The 16,584-nt window shown below is 43.2% G+C and overlaps 1 protein-coding gene across 2 annotated transcripts in view; it reads left to right on the top strand.

Annotated features, from left to right (window-relative positions):
* MRLN (myoregulin) overlaps positions 1-16,584 on the top strand; it is a 50,097-nt gene that overhangs the window by 13,496 nt on the left and 20,017 nt on the right. The gene's annotated exons all lie outside the window — the stretch shown is intronic.

The raw sequence follows: 16,584 nt of genomic DNA, 5'->3' as shown, positions 1-16,584 counted from the left end.
AATAGTAAAACGTAGTCAAATAATTAGGAAGAGGGGTGGTTTGAGTATTTGTTACCTACGTGTTTTTTTAAACCTGTGGGGGGTTTTTGGCCACCCTGCGAGGCATGCGGGATCTTAGTTCTCCTTCCGGGGATCAAACCCTTGGCCCCTGCAGTGGAAGCGCAGAGTCCTAACCACTGGACCACCGGGGAATTCCCTTCACCTGTATTTTCAATACAATCTTGTAAATTATCTTAAATAATTTAATTTTTAATAGTATCTGTGTTTAACAACCAGCTCACAGAATTCCTGGCAATTTAACAGTCAGCTCTCTTGAGCTTGTTCTAGGATACCTGTGGGCCGGAGGTCAGGGGAGGCTCCTCTATCAGAGAGGCCTCTGGTGTTTATACGTCCCATTGCAAGGGCAGTGGTGATGGTAGGGAAAGTGATTTACTTGAGGGCGCTTAAACCCCGAGCACAGGTGCAGGCTCTGAGCAAGGCTGGGTCTGGACTTGGCAGACGACAAAAGGTTGAGGGTGAGACTCCCTCAGGAATCTCAAGGCAGCTGAGGCAGCTGCTTTTGCAGGAAGGATCCCAGGACTGTTGCTTAGACCCAGGCACACTCAGGCGGCACAGTTTCTGCAGTCACAGTTTTCCCCCTACTCTCCCTTTACCTCCCCTCCCCACCATCCTAGGTTTCATCGGGACAGGAAGTTAGAGCTTCATTCTGCAGAAGCAAGGGCGTTACCAGGGTGCTGGGGAGCTCTGCCGGGTGATGGGTTCTCCCTCGGCTGTCCTCGAGACCGACTGCCTCTCGTCCCGTTCCTCTTTGTCTCGGTTGGACTGTCAACTGAGCGAGACATGTAAAGTTTAAATAACTTGCCCAGAATCACGCAGTAAGTGGCAAGGCCAGACCGTCTGGCTCCAGATCGTGCAATCTTAACCACTTGATGGAAAAGAAATGTGGTAACGGGGTGGGTGTATCACCATGAGGCAGGCCTCACAGACTTAAGGAATTCTGGAGCGGTGGTCATTGGCAGCTGCCACAAAATCCTAGGAAGATGTGTTGGGATATGGGAGCAGAGGAGTGGGGTTGGAGGCGTTGGTTCAGAGTGGAGGGAAGGGAAGCCTGTGAACGTTGTTTGGAGAGGTGCCCCATTCATACGTGGGTTTAGGTGTGTGTTGGAGGACTGACTGGGCTCTCAGAAGCAAAGAGGCTTCCTCTCTCCGTGCCCAGTCCGGTACCCGAGAGACCAGGGCCACCTGGATCAAAGCAGAAATGGATCCAACACCCCCTGGATAGTTGGTATTAAAGAATTCTTGTTCATTTCTTTTCCAGCTGTGATAATGGTATTGTAACTGTTTCCTTTTTTTTTTTTTTTTTTTTAAGGTTTTTATTTTAGCCAATGATTCTTTCCCCTAGAACCTGGGCCCCAGATCCATGAGAAATACCAGGACCATGGAATGAAGGTGCTGGGGAAGGCTACAGAGATGGAAATCCATCCGGGGAAGATTCCAGGTTTACCATGAGACCTTTCTCATGGCTTTAGGCAGCTTATTTACTTGGGGGAGCTCTGTCCTTAAACATGAGTTCAAACGCTTACTCAGCAGAGCCATCAGAGATAGGGTTGCCTGAGAGGTCACAGAGTATAACTTCAGAAGGACAGAATTCCAAGTGACAGAAGATGCAGGTTACAGACGGGCTCACTCTTGCCTGGCTCATGACTTTATGGAAGTTGCTAAATCTCTCCAATTTTCCTTTTTTTTTTTTTCTGTTTTTTATTGATGTGTAAGATGCATTCATCCTATTGTTTATCTGTAAATAAAAATAATATTTCTAAAACATCTGTATCTTTTAGACGTTCCTAAATAAAATACGTACTGATGCAACGGTATGGTATTGTGGGTTCTCTTTAAAATGGTTCACTGAGGGGGCACGTGGTGGGCAGGTAGATGTAGGTATAGAGAAAACAGGAGAACAGGATTGGGAGCATGTCGATTCCCTAAATTTGGTGATAGACGCCTGAGAGTTGGTTATACTATTCTCTACACTTGTATGTTTAAGATTTTCTTAGTAAATTTGTCAGAAATGGAAGGGAGGAGATCAAGAGATTTTTAAGGATGGAAAGGGAGAAGGGAGTCTTGGGAAAGTGAGAGAGATGCCGCCATGGAAGATTCTAATTTCCCACAGGAAAGCGGGAGCGTTCTGCACGCCACCCTCCAACCTGAGAAACGCGGGGATGAGTTGCTCTGAAATGAGCATGCGTATCTGGGTTTGGGAGTTGTGGACGCTGGGCAAATGGCTTGGCGTGACTGATAACCTGGTGAAGTTCATCAAAAGAGAATGTCCTCTCCTTTTTTCCATTTTGTTCTCATATCCACATTTCCACAGAGAGCAGGGCTGGCTGGCCTGGTGGGGCTTCCCTTTCACTTGGGAAAGGCCGCTGCTTGCAGGTGTCCCATGAGGTTCTCATTTTTGAGTCGAGACGTGATGTCACTGTCACTAAGTTTTCGTTGGCCTTATGGAACTTTGGGACCATAAGAGGCTTGGGGTGAATTTATACAGCTTGGGAGTCTTGAAAAAGGTAATCAGTAACGAGGTTTCTGAAAAAATAGTCTATACTTAACTGAGTATTGAGTGAGGCTCCCATTAGTATACCTGAGCTTACAACGAGATTAGGGAAAGAAAATCACTTTGGCTTTTCAATCTCTTTGTGGGACTCTGGGGTTCAACTTGGGGATGCTTTTTATTTTATTTTATTTTATTTTTTAAGAAATCCAAGAAGAGTTCATTTTCTTTCTTTATATCTTAATTCACACTTTCTTTTTTTGAATTTATTTATTTATTTATTCTTGGCTGTGTTGGGTCTTCGTTGCTTCGCACGGGCTTTCTCTAGCTGCAGCAGGCGGGGGCTATTCTTCGTTGCGGTGCGCAGGCTTCTCACTGTGGTGGCTTCTCTTGTTGCAGAGCACAGGCCCTAGGCTGCAGGCTTCAGTAGTTGTGGCTCGCGGGCTCTAGAGCGCAGGCTCCGTAGTTGTGGCTCACGTGCTCTAGAGCGCAGGCTCAGTAGTTGTGGTGCACGGGCTCAGTTGCTCCGCGGCATGTGGGATCTTCCCGGACCAGGGCTCGAACCCGTGTCCCCTGCATTGGCAGGCGGACTCTCAACCACTGCGCCACCAGGGAAGTCCCTGGGGGTGCTTTTTAAATTGCTGGACTTTCCCTGTGGGGAGCGTTCGTCACTCACTGTATTAGCCTTTCAGGTTATATAACAGGTAACCCCAGGTCGGGTAGCACAATCAGGCATAAATCAAGGTGAGATGCAGAATAAGGGGTCAGTCCTCCAAGGGTCCAGCTCTGAAGTGTGCTTAATGTCCTGTTTGACCAATTTCAGACCTTGGGCGCAGCTTCTAACTGGCTTGTCTCACTAACCCTAGGTCAGTACTTAAGAATAGTAATTTTTAAAAAATTTAAATGGCCACATGGGTGTGGACAGCGCATTTCTGATACTCTGAGCTCCTTCTCTTAAAGGAATCATCACATATTTCGTGTTGGCTGTGAAAGTGAATGGTTTAATAAAACTAAATGTAAAGAAATGTTGGCTGGAGGAAAGCTCTTAAATTCTGTACTCTCCTCCTAGCTTCCCCCCAAGGGTAGAATTTGTTCATCTGACTGGGTGAGAGTTTGGGACAGTGACGTTGTGAGCCATGGAACCAGCAAAAGTTTGATTAGATTTTACCGGTCCCCAGATTCCCAGACACCTTTCGTCATCTGAGGAACTCTGTCTTCAAATTCCATTCCCTCATCTGGAAAAGTTTGGTTTCGGATCCTTGGTTTCCTTGGTCCTCGAGAAAATACTTCAGAGACTAGTTCGGCTCAGCTTTCCAGAGCTGATTTACCCGATGGCAATTGTAGCAGCTTAAAGGGGAAAAGGAATGATTTTATTTGTAAAGCAATTAAAAACCAAGTGCTCTTTAATGTTACTTACTATCTGTGTTTTAGGAAAGCCAATGCCTTAAATTGGCATTAAGATCCTCAATTGTTAAGTAAGTTTTATTACCGTTTAGATAAAATGCAGGTTATTCATGTTATTGGCTTTTTTTATGCATTCAGAGCCCCTCCAAAGGTTAGGTGGGAAATACCCACATTTCAGTCTGAGCCAGGTTTGAAATGAAATATCCATGAACCCATACCCTGAGTTGCATTTTTGTTTGTTTGTTTTTGCATGATAAATGGAATTCTCTATAAGCTGGATCGACCTATTTATGTCTCTGAAGGAAAGTTCAGTCTGTATCTAAAGAGGGTGCTATGGACTTCCCTGGTGGCGCAGTGGTTAAAAATCCGCCTGCCAATGCAGGGGACACGGGTTCGATCCCTGGTCTGGGAAGATCCCACATGCTGCGGAGCAGCTGAGCCCGTGTGCCACAACTACTGAGCCTGGACGCCTAGAGCCCGTGCTGTGCGGCAAGAGAAGCCACTGCAGTGAGAAGTGCACCACAATGAAGAGTAGCCCCTGCTCGCCACAACTAGAGAAAGCCCGCACGCAGCAACGGAGACCCAAGGCAGCCAATAAATAAGTTAATTAATTAATTAATTTTAAAAAATTAAAACAAATAAATAAAGAGGGTGCTAGCGCTCATCCGATTGACCTCTCTGATCAGCTGATATGAGGTGTGGCTCCCTCAACTTTTTTTCATTGCATCAAAACATATGCTTTTAGGGAATTCCCTGGCGGTCCCGTGGTTAGGACTCCAAGCTTTCACTATGGAGGGTGCAGGTTCAATCCCTTGTCGGGGAACTAAGATCCCACAAGCTGCATGGCGTGGCCAAATTAAAAAACTAAAAAAATACATGCTTTTGTTGTAGCTACCCATGTATATTTTGAAAGCGTAGGAGAGAGACTGGGCCTTGGGACCTGAGTGCCTGATTTTAGATGTTGGCTCTGAAACTTAGATCCTTGGACAAATTGCATAACCACTCAGAGTCTGTTTTCTCATCTTCCTCATAGAGTTGTGTGGAATAAGTATGTTCCTACAGTACAGATGAAGCTCTTAGGACAGGAACCTAGAACTTAGGACAAGTTAAACCCTCAATATACAAGAACTATTATTATACATTTCTGTATTCCCTGGGTTTACCATTCCAGAATTGTCATAATATTAAGTTCTAATGATAGAGGTCAACTTAGTTTCTCATACCTCTAAATTTTTCTTTTTCTTTTTTAATGTTTACTTTCTGAAAATGCAATTAAAAAAAAAAGACAGTTGCAATTTTCAAAATTGACTTACTTTTCTTGCCGGTAGTGGTGTGTAAAAGATGCATCCAGGTATGTAAGATTACCTTACTGATTTTTTCTGAGTTTTGTTTAGTCTCCTTTGTAGTGTCTTAAGAATTACTTATGCGCTTAATCCTTATCAACTTCCCACCTGGAAAATGTGATAATGTTACCGAACCAAACTTGGGTCCACTCACCCGTGTACAGCAAAGCCAGTCAACTGACACCGGCTTGTGGTAAAGGAAAGTGCAGGGTTTATTTCAGGCACCAAGCAAGGAGTCCAGGGCAGCTAGTACTTAAAAGACCCAAACTCCCCAAAGGTTTCAGGGAAAGGTTGTTAAAGACAGGGCGAGGAAGGGGGTTATGGGATGTGTGATCAGCTCGTGGACATTCTTCTGATTGGTTGGTGGTGAGGTAATTGGGAGTCAGCATCATCAACCTGGTTCCAACCGGTCTGGGGTCTGCGTGCTCGTGGGCAGCATCAGTTAACTTCTTCCACCCGGTGGGGCTTTCAGTATCTGCAAAACAGCTCAAAGGACCTGGCTATCTACAGCCCTTGAGAAGGAACTAAAGGTCCTTGGCTTTGCTTAATGGCTAAACTATTTTTATTTTGTCTTGCTTGACTGTTTTCCTTTCTTTCTGCATTTTCTCACTTCTCTGATTAAATTTATTCTTTGACTCACGTTTTTCTATAGACAAAAGGCAGGTGGAGGACATGATGGGGGGGAGGTCCTGCTCGGTTACAGTGACTTGCCTGTCAGTCCCGAAAACTCAGCAGAACTCTCTCCCTCCGAGGCCCATGCCTGTATCAGCCACAGAAGTTTCCCCAAACTTGCCCAGAAATTGAAACTGGGCCAAAGTTGAGCCGGTCGGGGCAGAGACACTAGGCAACAGCTTTTGATGACTGTTCTCTATCACTTCCTCTCCACTGCCCCCTACCATGCCCAAGCCATTCTCATCTCTTTAACAAACAGTGGGCTGATTAAGGACAGGAATTAATTTCCTGATAACTGTCAAGGACTGAAGGGCAGTCCTTTAGCTGCCTGTTGCCAATTACCTTCACTTGAATGAACCTTCCTGCCAGAAGCCAGTCCCCCTCCCGCAAACATCCTGTGCTTTCCACTAAGCGAAAACACCAGCAGGCTCTATCTGATGTTAACAGCATTGTCGAGGGATGTTCAGCCGTGGGCTTGTGAGAAGAGAGCGTGTTGGTTCTTGAATCTTATCGATTGAGGATTCGCTGAGTTTTCTTACCAGCTTCACGGACACCTTCATTCAACACACATTTATCAAGCCAGGTTCTGCTTCATAACAAAAACCCAGGGAACTCCCAGGCGTTCCAGTGGTTAGGACTTTGCGCTTCCACGGCCGGGGTCCTGGGTTCTATCCCTGGTCCGGGAAAAAACCAAACCAGCTTCTTGAGTTGAAGTTGGGGGAAAATACTTGAGAAACAGCTTGCATACATAATTCCGTAGGGTGTTTTTTTTTTCATTTCTTATACTCACTGGCAGTTTTTAAACTACAGCCCTTTTCAAAATTTAAGAAATAAATGTGAGAGGTCTGCCTCCTGCAATAAGAATGGATGTTAGAGGCAAAGTATTTAAGTTTGTATAACATGGATTGCATCAAAATGAATGGAATAAAAGGAATTTCCCAAGGGGAGGTGGCTTGAGGTACACTTTTATCATATATATATATTTGGTGTGGAAAGACCTAGCAGCTCAAAAGTAGCCCCTCTCATCTCCCCCAGTGCCTGAATTTTCCTTGCTGGTTCTTCAGGGTTAAGAGCTGTGATGTGAGGCAGAGATCTTATCCCTGGAAAGGACCCAGTTCTCGGATTGGAGTGGGGTGTGTTGAAAAGTGCATAAACCGGGCGTCAGAAGACAGAGTTTCAAGTCTAATTTTTTTTTTTTTTAGTTTATTTATTTATTTATTTATTTATTTATTTATTTTTGGCTATGTTGGGTCTTCGTTGCTGCATGCGGGCTTTCTGTAGTTGCGGTGAGCGGGGGCCGCTCTTCGTTGCGGTGCGCGGGCTTCTCATTGCAGTGGCTTCTCTTGTTGCGGAGCACGGGCTCTAGGTGCACGGGCTTCAGTCATTGTGGCGCACGGGCTCAGCAGTTGTGGCTCGCGGGCTCTAGAGCGCAGGCTCAGTAGTTGTGGCGCACGGGCTCAGTAGTTGTGGCTCGCGGGCTCTAGAGCGTAGGCTCAGTAGTTGTGGCGCACGGGCTTAGCTGCTCCGCGGCATGTGGGATCTTCCCGGACCAGGGCTCGAACCCGTGTCCCCTGCATTGGTAGGCGGATTCTTAGCCACTGTGCCACCAAGAAGTCCCTCAAGTCTTCTTTGGCCACTTGCTTGCTCTGGCCCTGGACCAGTTCCTCAGCATCTCTTGGCATCAAGCATCTAGCTGCGTGCCTGGCACATAGGAAGTGCTCACAAACTCCTTGTCCTTCTGCATCTTACCCACTCAAATTGCCTAAACCACAGATCTGGTGCTGTCCTGGGCTTCTTGCAGTCTCTCACACCCAGTTCTCAGCAGGCAGTAAGTCTGGCCAGTTTTACCTGCTAAATGCTGCCGACTCCTGCTCACCCACTGCACCCCTGCCCCAGGTCAGTTCGTCCTTATCGTTCATTGGACCCTTGTAGGAAATAGTTTCTCTGTTCTGGCCTCAGGTCCTGTTCCCCCAACCACATCTCGCTCCTGATTAGAATAGAAGCATTAGCCCCATCTTGCCTGTAGAATGACGTCTTCAACATAGTGAGAACAGCAAGCACTTTCATCGTTCTTACTGTGTGCTCTTCTAAATGTTCCATGCATGTTAACTCACTTAATCCTTGCCCCAGCTTTATGTGAGGATGACTGTTCTGATCTTCAGTTGACAGATGAGGAAACTACTGCGTAGAGAGGTTCAATAAGTTGATTGGAGTTAAACTGCTAGTAAGTGAGGAAGCAGAACATTAAAATTTTAGGTATCCCTGTTCAGTCTCAGTCTTGTCTCTGGCCACTTCTGCCTTGTTTTTTTTTTTGGTGTTTTTAAAAAAAATATTTATTTAATTATTTGGCTGCGCCGGATCTTCGTGGTAGCATGCAGGATCCTTCAGTTGCAGCGTGCAAACTCCTAGCTGTGATCCCTGACTAGGGATCGGACCCGGGCCTCCTGCGTGGGAGCTTGGAGCCCTAGCCACTGGGCCACCAGGGAAGTCCCTGCCTTGTTCTTTGTCCTCCAGCAGTGCAGGCCCCGTGCTGTTCTCACCCCACCCATATCCATTCCTCGTCCTCCCATACTTTTGCTCCTGTTAATAGCTCTGCTTGGAATGCCTTTCCTGTTGACTCCTTGGCACTTTCCTACTTCTCCTTTCAGACTTGACCCTGGCATCACCTCCTCCATCATTCAGTCTTCCCACCTGGTTGCCCCTGTGCTCCATGCACACCTCTGAATATCTGAGGTGCTGCTTTGTGTTAGGGATGAGACAGACGATGGAAACCCGGATCGAGAGGTGGTCTTCAGGATCTTAGGGCCCTCTGGGGAAAAGAGGCAAAAACCTTGGAGCAGAACAGCATGAGCATCCCAGACAGATGAACAGCCGGCACTCTGAGAGGACTCCAGCCTGGGGTGCAGGGAAACTAGACATTCACAGATGGAAAGAAATTCACAGTGAGGAGCTAGGGCAAGGAAAGGCTGTCTAGACAGAAGGCATGGCATTTGCAAGCTCAGAGCCAAGACAATCCATGGGTAGGTTTGGGGAAATAATTGAGCGTGTTCATCTATTTACTCGTCTCTCCCACTTGGCTGAGCCCCTCAAGGATGTCAGATCCGTTCTGCCTTCCTCACAAAGGGCTCAGTGTACATTAGACTAGAACCCAGACACTGGAATCTCTGGGATCCTGTCTCCATCTGTTACAGATAAGGGCCGCGTGAGGAGATAGCTGAAGTCCTTTAGATTTCCCGAGATTCTGTGAACCACCTAAGGAAAAGAAGGCCAGCAAGAAGGCCTCAGTTTGGATAGCCTGAGAGTCCCAGGAAGCTGGAGGTGATGCTCAGGCCCTGATTTTCACCTATTGGTGAAAAAAGAGGGTTATGGGGGGATTGTAGTTGAGGCAAACTTAGCTGCTACCTACTTTCCCTCCTCCAGACGGGAAGCAGAAAGCGTTTTGCCAGTATCCCTGGCCTGAGTGTGGAATCATCTGTGGGGCTAGTCAGATGTCTGAAAGCCTCTTCCAAATGCAGGGTCCCTGTAGAGACTTGGAAGACCGAATACACAGTGTCCAGGATATAAATAAAAATGTAACCCTGGCCCACAGCTTGCTGCAATCCGCCCAGGAAGCTAGGCTACTAGCAACAGTAACCAGTCCAGGAAGCCAAATCATAACCCCTGTGGCAGTTGGTCCCAAACAGCCAGGACTTGATTAATAATTGACAGCTTTGCTAATATTTGCACCCACTTCTAATTAGGACAGACAGGAGAAAGCCAATATGTCCCCCCAGCCAATCACACAGGAGCCCCTGCGTCTAGCTGGCCTGTCTATTGCTTCCCCGTGCTAACAGCCTCCAGTCAGGGCATACCCGAAGGCTTTCCTTTTTTTTTTCCAATAGAAAACTTTCACACTCTTCTGCCTGCTTTTGAGTTTTTGCCCACTGCAAGTGATGGTGGTCGACTCCTTTGCTAGAGCAAGCTTTGAATCAATAGCCTTTGCTTGTTCTCATTTCGATGGTCTTCATTCATTTTCACAAGTTAGAAGAAGTTCCCTGAAGCTCTGGGTATTCTATTTATTTTTTTCCACTCTTGGATCCAATTTCCCTTTCTTTGAACACTGGAGAAAGTTTTCTGCCAAAGTTTTTCAATAATTTGCCCAGACCCACCCTAAACATTGACCAGGATTGGGCATGTTTATGCTGGAAAGAGCACTGCTTTCTCTGAGATGAGAGATAGCACCTGGATTCCCAACTCAGCCCTTGGTGCTGTGAGTCAGCAAGTCTCTTAGCCTTTTTATACCTCCATCTCCTTACCTGTAAAATGGGACTAAGAAATGATTGCTTGCTTAAGTGTTGGACCATACCCCATGGTCCTTAATGTTTACAACTAGAGGTGCACCCCTCAGCACTTTCTTACAGTCAGATAAAAACAAATGTAGATGAAGGTATGGAGAGCCATTATTTGAAAAGACTATTGCAATGGGGGAGGGGCACTGTTGCAATAGAGAGAGCACACAGAGCCCAAGATCTGTAAGAGTCTCAAACGTTGTGTCAGACAGGTTTGGTCAGGAAGGGCTATTCAGTATTCTGAGGCTGGCTCAGGTTGAAAGTGGGTCAAAGTTCAGGCGCCTGTGGGGAAGGAAGAAGCCAGAGTAAAGTTAGGTCAAGTCACATTAGCAGGTATTTTGTCCCTATTGGTCAGTGGAGGTCAAACAATTCAGCTAATCATTGATGAGACAAAGAAGGGGAACTTGGAGCTTGTGTCTGGCTTCGTCCTAGGTAAATAAAGGGGTATCCATGAATCTTATCTAAGTTACACGAAGAATTTTTTTTTTCTTCTGATTTTATTGAGATATAATTGACATACAGCACTGTATTAAGTTTTAGATGTACAGCATAATGATTTTTAAAAAGTTTTTATGGGAGTATAGTTGCTTTACAATGTTGTGTTAGTTACTGCCGTACAGCAAAGTGAATCAGCTATATACATATATCTCCTCTTTTTTAGATTTCCTTCCCATTTAGGTGACCACAGAGCATTGAGTAGAGTTCCCTGTGCTATACAGTAGATTCTCATTAGTTATGTATTTACCTCCATCTCCTTACCTGTAAAATGGGACTAAGAAATGATTGCTTGCTTAAGTGTTGGACCATACCCCATGGTCCTTAATGTTTACAACTAGAGGTGCACCCCTCAGCACTTTCTTACAGTCAGATAAAAACAAATGTAGATGAAGGTATGGAGAGCCATTATTTGAAAAGACTATTGCAATGGGGGAGGGGCACTGTTGCAATAGAGAGAGCACACAGAGCCCAAGATCTGTAAGAGTCTCAAACGTTGTGTCAGACAGGTTTGGTCAGGAAGGGCTATTCAGTATTCTGAGGCTGGCTCAGGTTGAAAGTGGGTCAAAGTTCAGGCGCCTGTGGGGAAGGAAGAAGCCAGAGTAAAGTTAGGTCAAGTCACATTAGCAGGTATTTTGTCCCTATTGGTCAGTGGAGGTCAAACAATTCAGCTAATCATTGATGAGACAAAGAAGGGGAACTTGGAGCTTGTGTCTGGCTTCGTCCTAGGTAAATAAAGGGGTATCCATGAATCTTATCTAAGTTACACGAAGAATTTTTTTTTTCTTCTGATTTTATTGAGATATAATTGACATACAGCACTGTATTAAGTTTTAGATGTACAGCATAATGATTTTTAAAAAGTTTTTATGGGAGTATAGTTGCTTTACAATGTTGTGTTAGTTACTGCCGTACAGCAAAGTGAATCAGCTATATACATATATCTCCTCTTTTTTAGATTTCCTTCCCATTTAGGTGACCACAGAGCATTGAGTAGAGTTCCCTGTGCTATACAGTAGATTCTCATTAGTTATGTATTTTATACATAGTAGTGTATATATGTCAATCCCAATCTCCCAGTTCATCCCATATCCCCCTTTCCCCCCTTGGTATACATATGTTTGTTCTCTACACTGGTGTCTCTATTTCTGTTTTGCAAATAAGTTCATCTGTACCATTTTCTAGATTCCACAGATAAGAGATATTATATGGTATTTGTTTTTCTCTTTCTGACTTACTTCACTCTGTATGACAGTCTCTAGGTCCATCCGCGTCTCTGCAAATGGCGCTATTTCGTTCCTTTTTGTGGCTGACAGCATAATGATTTGACTTACATACGTCATGAGATGACTACCACAGTAAATTTTGTGACCACACATTATCTTATGTAGACATAAAATGAAAGAAAGAAAAAAATGTTTTTTCTTATGATGAGAACTCTTTGGATTTATTCTCTTAACAACTTTCATATATAACATACAGCATGTTAATTATATTTACCGTGTTGTACATTACATCCCCAGTACTTATTTATCTTCTGAAGGGTAGTTTTTTGCAGTAAGCCATTTTGATGCATAAAAGCATGGGGGGGGGTTTCTTGACTGCTATTTTCTAGGAACATAGGGCTCAGGTGATGAATGGATGAATGGATAAACGACATGTGGTATATGTACTCAACAGAATATTATTCAGCCTTCAAAAGGAAGGAAATTCTGACACACGCTGCAACATGGATGAATCCTTTTTTTTTTTACATCTTTATTGGAGTATAATTGCTTTACAATGTTGTGTTAGTTTCTGCTGTATAACAAAGTGAATCAGCTATACATATACATATATCACCATATCTCCTCCCTCTTGGGTCTCCCTCCCTCCCACCCTCCCTATCCCACCCGTCTAGGTGGTCACAAAGCATCGAGCTGATCTCCCTGTGCTGTGCAGCAAGCTTCCCACGAGCCACCATGTATGAATCTCGAGGGCATTATGAGAAGTGAAATAAGCCAGTCACAAAAAGACAACTACCGCATGATTCCACTTATATGAGGTATCTAGAGAAGCCAAATGCATAGAAACAGAAGGTAGAGGGGTGGTGCCAGGGGCTGAGGGAGGGGAGAGTGGGGAATTAGTGTTTAATGGGTATAGAGTTTCAGTTTTGCAAGGTGAAAACCATTCTGGAGACAGGTTGCACCACAATGTGAATGTACTCAACACTCCTGAACTGCACTTACACTTAAAAATAATTAAGATGGTAAATTTAATGTTGTGCGTATTTTACCACAATTAAAAATTTTTTTTAAATTCAACATTGTCAGTCCCTCGTTTTGTTCAAGATGAATAAATATCATTCATCACTGAACAGCTCAGTGGTGATCCTAAATCTCCTGAGTGGGCAGAAGCATCTAAGAATTAGTCTCCTGAGGACTGTTGTTGGTGCTGTTCTTGCAAAATCAGTTGAACCATCTATGGAGAGATGGTGGCTAAGATCATTTTTTTAGTCTTACTGATCAGGCACCTTATGAGAGGGATAACTAGAATGAAAAAGAAATATTAACATAAATAGTTATATTAAAGAGCCAGGAGGTGAACCCTGGGGATATCCAATCCAGTGGATACCAGGAGATAGGTGGATGGAAATCTTTTGGTAATGCAACGCTGCTGATTGAGTTTGTTGTAGCCAAGCTGTCAGTGCGCTTGGCAGTGCTGTTCATGGTCTTGGTTACCTCTCTTATAAGGGCGTGCATGACCTGAGCATTTTACTAGACTTCTTTTGGTAGCCAAGACAGTGCCTTTTCCAGGGAGAAATCTGTCCCTTGCATGGGCTGCTGTAGGGATAAGTCCTTCAAGGTATATATCAAGTCAACAGGGCTTTAAACTGTAGTATTTCCTCAGATGCTGGCGGGGTTGGGGGAGGGGGTATGGGAACGCCAGCTGCAAGGCAGCCTAGAGTTCCAGTAAGAATCTGGGCCGTCATATTTTAGTTTTTGGTGATGCGAAGGCAACAGGCAGGGAGGGAACATTGAAAATGTTAGTTTGTATGGTTGTCGGCAGCTTTGGAAGGAAAATAAAGGAACTGAAAATTTAATAAGGTTTGACAGTGCATGCAAGATGATAGGATCTAGTCTAGTTTACAGGTGCTGATATCGATCAGTTACCTGCAATTTACAAAGCCTTAAACTAGTTCAAAAACAATGACCAGGGCCAGAATTTGGTAATCCACAGGGTGTGCTATAGTTTTCCATTGAAACACAAAAATTCTCTCCCTAGTTACCTCTGTTTTGATCAAAGATAATCTCAAAGGAAGATTATTCTTTTTTTTTTTTGAAAGATTATTCTTGATCATAAAATAAAGCTCATCTCATTAGATATGGCCTGATTATTTACCCAGGCATAGCAAGAGTGGTGCTTAATGTATAGGCCTTTTAAAGTTTGCTTTGCTGGAAGTCTTCATAACGAGACTTAGAATGGACCTTTAAAATCTTCTTGAGGCTGGGAAGCCAAGCCGAGAACTAACCATCAGGTTTCACCTGCATTACCCATAAATTTGGGTGTATTCCTCTCTTCTCAAGGTCCCTCAGATAGCCCAGCTTTCCTGGGCCCACCAGCAAGAGTTCATCTCACTCACTTGTAAGCTGGGAACCCTATAAGCCACGTACCACAGTGCTTTTCCCAAGAGAGCTTTGTAAGCACTACCCCCATAAAGTCAACCCTAGTTCCTTAAAACTGACTGGTCTTATCTCAAATATATATAACATTCTCAAATGTTCTCAAATATAACATTCTGGACAAAGCCTTTGTTGTATAATCAATGTTTTCTATCATATCCTGTTAATAAGCAGTTCAGATTCTTATTGAACTGATGCAATTAATTATATTACCATGAAAATAAGAATATTCCATAGGAGTTTCTGAATTTTGGAGGAGTCAGACAGGGAGAAAAAGGTAAGTGTTTCATTTCTATTTTTCAAAAACATAGTCACCAGAATTGTTACAGACAGTTTAAGGGAAAAGGGAAAGGAGCTCCCTGTATACAGAGAATAGAATATTAAAGTATCAGCAACATTCCAAACCATCCCTCACTAGCTCATTCACTTTTCTGTGTGATTCTTGTTCTGCTGCATCTTGGTTTAGCAGCCTCAGGAACCCATGACAGAGTGCTGAGAATCCTGACTCAGTCCAGTGTTATGGTCTCAAAGTTGTTTAAGCAATACCATCAGAAGCCTGTGCTCAAGGGTACTTGGCTTAGCCCTTTCCCATGTGGCTCTGAGACCATTCTTTGTTAAAGTCAAAACATTCTGGACTGTAGCTGGTTGGCAAACATGTTCAGGAAACCAACAGCGTAAATTAAAAAACTATCTGTAGATGGTAAAAGACAAAATGGCCACGGTTAGCTTATTAAAGATAATTTTCAAAACTGAAAGATCTGATAAAAGTTTATTACAAGTTTGGGATTAACATATATGAACCACTATATAGAAAATGACTCTACTATTTATAAACTAGATAACCAGCAAGGACCTATGGTATAGCACAGGAAACTATACTCAATATTTTGTAATAACCTATAAGGGAAAAGAATCTGAAAAAGAATATATTAATATATGTATATATGTGTGTGTGTGTGTATGTGTAATCCCTTTGCTGTACACCTGAAACTAACACAACGTTGTAAATCACCTATACTTCAACTAAAAAAAAAAAGAGTTTATTACAAAAACAATGCAATTGACAAGGAAATTTGGTTGTTTCTGGGCACATGCAAAACAAAATAAAATCAATCTGAAATCAAAGTGACCAAAAATATTTTTAAAAATAGGAGATGGCATGATTGTTAAGAACCTTAGCTCTTCCAAAAGTGAGAAAACTTTGTTCCTTTAAGTCATCAAGGACATGATAAAGTCAAAATAAAGCACAGAAAAGTATTCTGGTAAGACACAGGATCTTTGCCTTTTAGGCAGATTTCTCAGAAGGTAAACAGAAACCTTTTATAACCTCTTAAGAGGCAGATCAGTAATCCAAGAAAATTTTGTCATTTAGCAAAGAGAAAATAAAATTTCAGTTTTGCATCAGTATAATATTTGATACTAACAATCTTTTAAAGAAAATCTTATCCATGACACATACAATTCCCTTTCTATAAATTTACGACTTTCTATATCCATTCAGATTTTGTCCTCCGCATTCCTATTCCTTGTTCTGGAGCAACCAATCATTTTACTTTAGGACAAAGCCACTCTTCTTTCCCTTAACAAAAGCACATCCTGAATACCTTGCATACAAAATGATTTTACTATGTAATTATTTCTCCCAGAGAGTCTCATTCACATATATTGATCATAACTTTTAACCACAGTAACTTTTATTTCACAGAAATAACTATGAGGTGGATAATTGTGAACTGTGTGTCACACACCAATGTTTTGTAGCAGAGCTTATGGCTCACAACTTTTTATAGCCATATACATCTTTACAGTACAACTTCTCAATGTGGCAAAAGCGAACACATTCATTAACAGACCAAAATATATAGTCTTAAAATTATGCTTAGTAGTTAATATTTCAGTATTTTATCTTATTAGAAATGATGTCAATAATCTAGCATACTTTTTTTTTCAAGAGGGTATTAAATTGTTTATTTATTACACATGATAATGGATGATACACAAGCTTCATTCCCATCTGTATCTGGTACCATAATCCAATTTAGATATATTGCGTAGGATGTGCCAACAATCATATTAATAATCAAAAAACTCCATGACTTTGCTTGGGTGACCCTTTTCACGGTGAACCCCAG

This window comes from Physeter macrocephalus, chromosome 20, assembly GCF_002837175.3.
Source record: "Physeter macrocephalus isolate SW-GA chromosome 20, ASM283717v5, whole genome shotgun sequence".
Lineage (NCBI taxonomy): Eukaryota > Metazoa > Chordata > Mammalia > Artiodactyla > Physeteridae > Physeter > Physeter macrocephalus.
Note: the sequence above shows the minus strand (reverse complement) of the source record. Positions and strands in the feature narration are given on the sequence as shown.